Source organism: Cyprinus carpio, chromosome A18 (genome assembly GCF_018340385.1).
Source record: "Cyprinus carpio isolate SPL01 chromosome A18, ASM1834038v1, whole genome shotgun sequence".
NCBI lineage: Eukaryota > Metazoa > Chordata > Actinopteri > Cypriniformes > Cyprinidae > Cyprinus > Cyprinus carpio.
The window spans coordinates 12296772-12305348 of record NC_056589.1 but is presented as its reverse complement, the minus strand read 5'-3'; positions in this window follow the sequence as shown (position 1 = coordinate 12305348).

Genomic DNA, 8577 nt, shown 5'->3' with positions numbered 1-8577 from the left:
CAATATTCTTCTATACATTTAAAAGAAATGTCTTTTAATTTATACAATAGTCAACATTTGAAGAGGATCAAAAAAGTTAATCAAAGTTGTCCTAAGACAAGAACGGGTATTGTTTTGGTTTTAGGACAGCTTTGATAAAAGGTTTTGATCAACTTGAAATGTTGACTACTATAGTATATATTTACATGTTTTTTATGTATGTATTTTACAACAATACAAAGAGAAATGTATAGGCGTACCAGATTTAGTCCTACACTTATTCACATTTATTTGTTACCCAATAAAAAATGGTTTTATGTTATATTATATATATATATATATATATATATATATATACTTTTTTTTTTTCACTAAAAGTTTAGATTTTATAAAATTTTTGTGCACTCATTATTTTTCTAGAGTAACTTTTGCTACTGGATTATCCATTAACCTAGTTTATAACCAAGTTTAAATAGTCATAGATTATGATTATATATTTTATTTTTGTTATTTTTCTTTATAATGAACCTCTCTATATTTAGTAGATTGTGTGGAATATCGGTATTGGCAGATACTCAGAATTTCTGGTGTCGGATCGGTATCAGTACTGAAAAAGTGGTATCGAGCCAGCCCTAGTTATCACGCTGATATATTCAATTGATTTACAATCAATTGTTCATTTTTGTGATAGGTTTGATTTTAGCTAGTAATTTGATGCAGGAGTTTGGGTGGGAATTTGATACCAAGGCTCCACCTCACAACAGTACTGTGCAGACTCTGGCTCGAAACAAATATCTACTACACAGACTCGAGATGAGAGCGGCCATACTGAGATTGTTTGGCTTAACTTTTCTATAGTGGAAGGAAGTGGAGATGCGTTGTCCATCTTTTTTTTTAACAGTCTATGGGTTAAATGCAGAGCACAAATTCCAAGTATGGCTATACAAGATGTAGCTGAGTTTGTTTCTTTAGATGTTTTTAATAAAATCTCTTATGCTTACCAAGACTGCATTTATTTGATCAAAAATACTGTAAACATTTTAACAGTAATATTGTGAAATTGTTCTATTTGAATATATTTTAATATGTAATTCATTGCTGTGATGCAAAGCTGAATTTTTCAGCATTATTATTCCACTTTTCAGTGTCATGATCCTTCCGAAATCATTCTAAAATGATTTGCTGCTCAATTATTAGTGCTCAGTTATTAATAATGGCTCTTATTATCAATTTAAAAAAAGTTTTTGCTGCTTAATATTTTGTGGAAAGTTTTTCAGGATTCTTTGATTAATTACATTTTTAAAGAATAACACTCATGTAACCCCTGTGTGAAATTCCTGTGTAAAAGTAAATAATGCCTGTGGTATATTTTGAATAAATTCATTCAATTCAGTACAGGTCATAAACCCTGCCCTCTCCATTTAAAGGAATGTGACTTGAGTCAAAATAAAAAAATACTCTTATATATTCAATTGATATACAATCAATTGTTCGTTTTTGTGTTAAGTTTGCTATAAAAAACAGGGCGTGAAGTTATGGTTAATTGGGTCTACGGGAGTTTGGGCGGGAGTTTGATACCGCGGCTCCACCTCACAACACTACTGCGCAGACTCTGGCTCCAAACGAATCTCTTCAAGATGGGAGCGGCCATACTGAGATGCTTTGGCTTAACTTTTCTATAGTGGAAGGAAGTGGAGAAGCGTCGTCCATCTTTTTTTTATTTTTTTTTTACAGTCTATGGGTTAAATGCAGAAAACATGTCACAAAAATGTCACTTCATTTCTATATATATATATATATATATATATATATATACACACACACACACACACCCAGGGCCGTGCACAGACATTTTGAGGGGCAGTGGCCCAAACCAAAAAAGGGGCACAAGGAGGGTTGGTGCTTGTTAATACAAATTATACAGTTGTTACAAATATACAGTTAAAAGAGAAGACAGCACACTCTGTAACAGTTGACTTTATTGTAGATGTTTTGATTAGAGTGGGCTCTCTCTCACTATCTGAGCCTGCATCTGCCTCATCTTCAATGGAAGTAGGGGAGAGTGGGGTAAGTTGACATACCCCCTGCATCTTGGCAACTGTACACTTTTACTGTCATGTGACCATGTATTTTGGAACCACGTATCATTTCTGCCAGACTGTGAAAAGGAGAAACACACTGGGTAAATGGAAGGCACCATTGCCATAGCCAGGGTTTGAAAATTAGTGTGGTCTGGGTGGGAATTATGTTATAATAACCCCACTCCTTATGTACACTAAACACTTTAAAAGAGACAGATATGTAGATGTTTGTGAAAGATGTTTTCTCTGTTTTGGAGGAATGAGCATTGTTAAATGATATCACATTGCACCATTACCTTAGTGTGGCAAGGGGGGCATGGTTCAGCAAAGTCTGCAGCGGGAGAGACTGACCGCTGCCGGGTCGGACGCCGCTCCTGTTTCTCCACTCTCTCCACGCCAATCAGTTATCCCACTCTCTGCCACTGGAGCGGCGGGGAGGTCTTGGCCTGCCTGTTGGCGTTGCAGGGACCTGGGGCATTTCGTGGATAGGTGTCCAGTAATAGAGGTGTGGACGATGATCCGGGTCCCGGATGTCCCACAGGCTGCCCCCGGTCAGGCTGGCTGGTACCAAATACCTGTATGAAGGGGGTTTTCCAAGCGGCTCATTCTAATCCGATGGCTTGGCATTTAGGGCAATCAACAACACTAAATCGCCTCATGACCCAATTCTTTTGGCCGGACATTCACGAGAATGTGCGCAGGTGGTGCGCGTCTTGTCCTGAATGTCAGTTGGTAAACTCATCGGCCGATCAAAAAGCGCCTTTGCGCCCCCTCCCATTAATGCAGGTCCCCTTCGAGAGAATTGGTATGGACCTCTTCGGGCCATTAGAGCGATCAGTAAGGGGACATCGTTTTGCATTAGTCATGGTGGATTATGCAACATGATATCCTGAAGCAGTGGCTCTCCGCAACATCTCCGCTAAGAGTGTTGCTGAGTGCTGTTTCGTTTAATCTCCCGAGTGGGGATTCCGAAGGAAATCCTCACTGATCAGGGAACGGTGTTTATGTCACGTACTTTATTATTGGGCATCAAATCGATTCATAGCAGCGTCTATCACCCACAGACCGACGGGCTGGTCGAATGTTTTAATCGCATGCTTAAGTCTATGATTCGTAAATTCATTCAGGAAGATGCCAAGATTTGGGATAAATGGTTAGAACCCCTGTTGTTCGCTGTGCGAGAGGTCCCGCAAACCTCCACGGGGTTTTCCCCCTTCGAGCTTCTCTATGGACGTCAGCCCCGCGGGGTGTTGGACGTCCTAAAAGAAACTTGGTAGGACGGTCCATCTCAAAGTAAAAACTAAATTTAGTATGTACTGGACTTGAGGACAAAACTCCACACTTTGGGGCGGCTATCGATGGAGAATTTGTTACAAGCTCAGGACAGACAGAGCCGGCTGTATAACAGGGGGACTAATTTGCGCAAATTTTCACCGGGAGATAAAGTGCTTATGTTACTCCCAACGTCAAGTCGTCCCCTTGGAATTATAAGGTTCTATCTGACATTTTTGTCAAAATCGAGTTATTCACATATTCTTATTCTGTGACAACTTATTTATATTTATATGTGATAAATATATATGTGATAGATTTTTTAATGTTCTGTACATTTTGGGACTTTTTATTTAAATAAACAAAAAAGTTGTATCTATACAGTCGAATGGAATGCAAAAACTTTGAAGCTCAAAATTTCAAAACTACTCAGAATGCAAATAGAACCTTATAATTCCAAGGGGACGAAGTTCTAAATTACTTGCAAAGTGGCAGGGACCATTTGAGGTCACACGACAAGTTGGGGAACTCTATTATGAGGTAGTACGGTCGGATAGGTGCGGAGCACATCAAATTTACCAGCTCAATCTCCAGAAGCGAATGTCAAAAACCAATCTCTCGCTCTGGCCCCAGGTGGAGATCACGTCTAACGCTCCCAGCTCACTGATTTAGCTAAATTGCAAGCCGAGTTTGCAGACGTGTTTTCGCCTCTACCTGGCCTTACTAACCTTATTCAGCACCATATCGAGACAGAGCCGGGTGTGGTGAATCGCAGCCGGCCGTATCGCTTGCCTGAACACAAGAAAAAAAGTAGTTCAGGCAGAATTAGGCACGATGCTTGAAATGGGAGTGATAGAAGAATCCAACAGCAACTGTTTTAGTTCCGAAAACGGATGGCTCAGTTCGCTTCTGTGTGGATTATCGCAAGGTGAATCCTGTGTCAAAGTTTGACGCGTATACAATGCCGCGGGTTGACGAACTGCTTGATCGGCTCGGTATGGCTCTTTTTTTATTCGACATTGGACTTAATGAAGGGATATTGGCAGATCATCTTGTCTCTATTATCCAAAGAAAAGACAGCTCTCACAACACTGTTCGGATTACACCAATTTGTTACCCTTCTGTTCGGGCTGTTCGGGGCACCGGCCACCTTTCAGCGTCTCATGGATAAGGTGTTACGGCCCCATGCGGTATATGCGGCTGCCTATTTAGATGATATCATTATATTTAGTAATGACTGGCAGTGGCATATGCAGCATCTGAGGGCTGTCTTGAGATTGCTGAGGGGGGCCGGACTCACAGCCAACCCGAAGAATTGTGCAATTGGGCGTGAGGAAGTAAAATTTAATTTAATATTTTACAGCATAAATCTATATTATATACTAATAAACAACTAATTTATAACATTTATACTTTTTTTTTCTTTTACCTACTATTAATTTGGTTTTAATAAAATATGATGCATTATAGATTACTAGTATAAAGACTTGTTATTATAATGGGAAATATACTTAATTTCAAGAATTCAAGTGTGACAAACTGCTAAATATTCTAAATGATGATGTACCTGCATGCTGGCTTGCTGGAGCTTTGTATTCATGTTTGCAATGTTGAACTGCCTTTAGCAGCCTCCCTTCGCTCTTTCTCTCTCTGTCTTTTTTGTTAAGGTTTTTTTTTTTTTGTCTACAACGTGTGCCGACAACTAATTACTATTTCAGCGGATCAACCACAGACTAATGTGGATTGTAATGCATTTACCTGGTAATGCAACGACCTTCGGGGACTGTGGTCTCCATTCTCCAGAGAGCGGCACACAGATTGTAAGTGATGCTGCGGAGCGGATTAGCGGAATCAGCGGACCTTTAGCGGAGTGGTAACAGACAGCTTTGAGCTGGGGTGATGGGGGGACTGGTGAGAGGGGCACTTCAGCCGTTGAGGGCAAAGGGGCAGTGGCTCTAGCCACTGGGCAACCCCCTGTGCACGGCCCTGTATATACCCACATGCAATGGTGCATGCAGTTTCTTTAGATGTTTTTTAATAAAATCTCTTTTGCTTACCAAGACTGCATTTATTTGATCAAAAATACTGTAAAGATTTTTACAGTAATATTGTGAAATCATTCTATCTGAATATATTTTAAAGGAGTGGTTCACTGTTTTTTATCTAGGCTTGATTGTGTTTATGGGGTGCAGTCTAACGTGTTAATGCTTCGTTTTTAAAAAACACATGAATTTTCACATAATTTACCTTTATTACACGCCACTCTGTCCCTTCTCTGAGAAATGCGCTGATCATGTTCTGCTTTTATGAAGCCCCTCCCTCAGAAATAGGCAATGGGCTCTGATTGGTTAGCTAGCCCAGTGTGTTGTGATTGGCTAAACCGCCTCTAGTGTCATCCATGGTGCTCATGTTCTCTATGTTTCTGTGCAGATACCGGCGATCCTGAAGGGCGACGAGAGCCCTGGAGCAGTCGTGCTTCATGCTGGGGTTAACGACACCATGCTGATGGAAGAGGGACTTCAGGAGCCTGATCGAAATGGTGCACAGCACAACGCCTGTGGCGACGATCATCATGTCAGGACCGCTTCCCACGTATCAACGAGGACACGAAAGGTTCAGTAGACCTTTTGCTTTAAATGAATGGTTATTGTCATGGTGTAAAGAACAGAAACTGCTCTTTTTTTAATAACTGGAATCTTTTCTGGGAGTGTCCTAGGCTTTTTTGCGCTGATGGTCTGCACCCCAGCAGAGTCGGAGCAGAACTCCTGTCAGACAACATCTCCAGGACACTACGCTCCATATGACTAGTAAGCCAATTCTCAAATAACTGCTATGATGGCTTTTGTTCTACCTGCTTAAATGATAGAAGTGCTTGTGCTGTCGAATCTATTAAGATTGTGTTTGTTCCCCGAATAGTGAGGTCAAAATATAAATTTAATGTAGGATCTAAAAAAAATCTGATCGTGATTAAACCAGAAAAAAATGTAAAATGAACAAAAACAAAAAGTTTGGGCACATGAACATTAGATCACTCACACCCAAAGCAGTTATTGTAAATGAAATGATCACAGATAATAGTTTTGATGTACTCTGCTTGACTGAAACCTGGCTAAAACCAAATGATTATATTGGTCTAAATGAGTCTACTCCACCAAACTACTACTAAGCATGAGCCCCGTCAGACTGGTCGTGGCGAAGGTGTTGCAACAATATATAGTGATATTGTCAATGTTACACAGAAAACAGGATACAGGTTTAACTCATTTGAAATACTTCTGCTTAATGTTACACTGTAAGATATGCAAAAGAAATCTATTGTATCTCTTGCTCTGGCTACTGTGTATAGACCACCAGGGCCATATACAGAATTCCTAAAAGAATTAGAATATTTGCTCTCAGACCTATTGGTTACATTTGATAAAGCGCTAATTGTCGTTGTTTTTGACTTTAACGTTCACGTTGATAATACAAATGATGTATTAGGACTTGTTTACTGACCTAATAAACTCTTTTGGAGTCAAGCAAAATGTCACCAGGCCCACTCATCGTTTTAATCATACGTTAGGTTTTGTTTGATGACATGGTATAATTTTTTGTGGTATAGCAAAATGTCACCAGGCCCACTCAGTTACTGACCATTTCCTTGTATCGTGCTTTCTGCATACTGATATTAACTATATGGCTCCGCGTTAACATCCGGGCAGAACTATTGTTCCAGCCACCAAAGACAGATTCGCAAATAACTTGCCTGATTTATCTTAGCTGCTCTGTGTACCCATAAATAGACATGAACTTAACGAAATGACTGGCAAACATGGGCACTATCTTCTCTAATACATTAGAAGCTGTTGCTCCCATCAAACTGAAAAAGGTTAGAGAAAAATGTACTGTGCCATGGTACAACAGTAATACCCACTCTCTCAAGAAAGAAACTCGTAGTCTTTAGCACAAATGGAGAAAAACTAACTTGGAAGTTTTTACAGTTGCATGGAAAAACAGTGTGTCCAGCTATAGACATGCTCTAAATCTGCCAGGGCCTAGCATATCCACAAACTCACAGAAAATAACCAAAATAATTTTTATTTAGCACAGTGGCTAGATTAACAAATAACCAGATGCCACCCAATCTAAATATTCCCTCACAGTTAAATAGTAATGACTTTATGAATTTCTTCACTGATAAAATAGATAACATCAGAAATACAATAACAAATGTAGATTCTACAGCATCTAATACTTTCATCCATCACACCCAAAGATAAACTGAAGTGCTTTACAACTATAGGACAGGAAGAGCTAAATAAACTTATCATTGCATCTAAACCAACAACATGTTCATTAGATCCTGTACCCACTTAATTACTGAAAGAGTTGTTGTCTGTAGCAGAGGAACCACTTCTCAATATTATTAACTCGTCGTTATCTTTAGGTCACGTCCCAAAACCATTCAAGCTAGCGGTTATTAAGCCTCTTATTAAGAAACCACAAATTACAGACCCATTTCAAATCTTCCATTTATGTCTAAAATTTTAGAAAAATTTGTGTCTGCTCGATTGTGCTCCTTCCTGCAAAAAAATGATCTCTATGAAGAATTTCCATAGCACAGAAACTGCACTTGTTCAAATTACTAATGATTTGCTTTATGCGTCAGACGAAGGCTGCATCTCATTGCTAGTTTTACTTGATCTTAGTACTGCGTTCGACACCATAGATCATGACATTCTCATAGATCAATTACAAAACTATACAGGTATTCAAGCGCAGGCTTTAAGATGGTTTAGATCCTACCTGTCCAATCGCTACCACTTTGTTTACTTAAATGGGGAGTCATCTCATTTATTACCAGTAAAATATGGAGTGCCACAAGGATCTGTCCTAGGTCCTCTGCTATTTTCAATATACATGTTGCCCCTTGGTAATATTATTAGAAAATACGGGATTAGTTTCCACTGTTATGCTGATGATACTCAACTATATATCTCAACGAAACCAGTTGAAACTTCTCAATTATCTAAGCTAACAGAGTGTGTTAAAATTGTAAAAGATTGGATGAGCAATAATTTTCTCCTATTAAATTTGGATAAGACAGAGATATTACTTATCGGACAAAAATACAGTACACAGAATCTCGTAGATTACAATTTGCAACTAGATGGATGTACTGTTACTTCCTCTTCAGTCGAAAATCTGGGTGTTATATAGCAACTTGTCTTTTTCTTTTTTTTTGAAAAGCTAGTTCATGCAT